The sequence below is a fragment of the Herpailurus yagouaroundi genome, unplaced genomic scaffold (genome assembly GCF_014898765.1).
Source record: "Herpailurus yagouaroundi ecotype Mexico unplaced genomic scaffold, PumYag 199, whole genome shotgun sequence".
In the NCBI taxonomy this organism is placed as follows: domain Eukaryota; kingdom Metazoa; phylum Chordata; class Mammalia; order Carnivora; family Felidae; genus Herpailurus; species Herpailurus yagouaroundi.
The window spans coordinates 12,359,607-12,361,466 of record NW_024412430.1 but is presented as its reverse complement, the minus strand read 5'-3'; positions in this window follow the sequence as shown (position 1 = coordinate 12,361,466).

Genomic DNA, 1,860 nt, shown 5'->3' with positions numbered 1-1,860 from the left:
ATGTCAACCTGCTCACTCCACTGAATTCTGGGGCATTTACTGGTTGTTGTATCTTCCCCTCTCCTGATGTCTTAGAGAAAGTCATAGGCAATCAAAAAAATTCTCGTGAGTTGAATGAAGTTATTGGATAGGGAACAATTACAACAGGTAAACTGGCCACCCCTTCTAGAGGGATATTCTGAGGGGCACTGGGGGGGGGGGGGGGGGCTCAGTCAGTTAAGTATGTGACTCTTGATCTCGGCTCAGGTCACGATCTCACGGTTTGTGAGTTCAAGCCCTGCACCGGGCTGTGCGTTGACAGCGTGGAGCCTACTTGGGATTCTCTCTCTCCTCCTCTCCCTGTCCCTCCCCTGCTCGCTCTAGCTCTCTCTCGAAATAAATAAAACTTCTTAAAAAACTAAAGGGATATTGCGAGCACAGACAGTGATTTGGAATGAAAGAGCACGATACCAGTAGGTGAAGCGAACCAGTCAGAACGTCAACAGGGAGGTGACAATCTTGTTCCCGCAGAGAACAGATGGCCACCACTGCCTTGAAACAACATTTATGTTAAACAGCAGGATAAGGTACATTTTTAGTGGACTTTGAGCCTGAGTTGCTCTGCTAGCATAAGGGAGCTGGACGGTCATTCTAGCGTCAATCACTGAGGGGTGACTCAACCCCGAGGCAGCTTGAGTTTGATGCCCTAATGACCGGGGCCCTCCAGGTGGTTATCCTTCTGCTGAGAGTTCAACTTCTCCTGACTGTACAGTACGTGGCCCGGAAGTGAATCCAGAGAATTCGAACACTCCCACCACAGAAGGGGTCTGCTGTGTGCAGAGTGATGCCCCGTGTCGCAGCGAGGCAAAGCAGAGAGTTGGGGGATGGCACTGCTATCTGTGGCCATGCTCCCCACTTTTCCTCTTATGAGGTGTGGTGCCCCAGGGGACTAGGCCTCCCTGTTCAGACAGGGGAGAACCCAGCCCGACTGGTCAGTCACAGCAAAGCCCAAAGAGCCACGTACTTTTTAAGCAAACACCACCCACCCTCTTTTGCTAGCCTACACGCTTTCTCTAATCAGATGTCCAGGCAAGGAGGCCCAAATTGTATTCTGTGCTTTTAAAACCATACTATTTAAAAATAAGCGTGGTCTCAACATAACTCCTTATCTCAGGTCAACTACAGAGCATGGATACATTTATCTGATGGAAACAACAAAAAAAAATATGTACGTATTCACGTATTTATTTATTTTTTGGGGGGAGGAGGGGCAGAGAGAGGCAGAGAGAGGATCCCAAGCAGGTTCTTCGCTGTCCACACGGAGCCTGACACGGGGCTCGATCCCATGAACCCTGAGGTCATGACCTGAGCCAGAATCAAGAGTCAGACACAACTAACTGAGCCACTCAGGGGTCACACCAAAAAAAAAAAAAAAAAAAATTTTTTTTTTTTTTTTTTAATTTCCTAGCCTTTCCAGGAAATGAGTGAGGTGACTACAATTGTAAGGAGTGATTGACAAAAGAAACATTACCAGAAGGTACACGTCAAGATACCTGCTGTTTTGCACAATTTTACACAAGTGCCGTGTAATTGATTCTGATAGAGCTGTCTTCCTGAATCAGTAGTTCCTCTTTGCAACAGCTCTCGGAGCTACTTGAGGACGCAACTAAACTCCCGGCTTCCAATATTTGATGGTCACATCTTTCCATTAATTCGGACTGGTACTACCTAATGTAACAGGCTTGATTACATGCTAATAACTTTGGCTCATTCCGGAAACCATACAGAATATTGTTCATGGATATGTGTACACACACATACACACACACACACACACACACACAAAGTACAACCTGCAGGGGCGCCTGGGTGGCTCAGGCG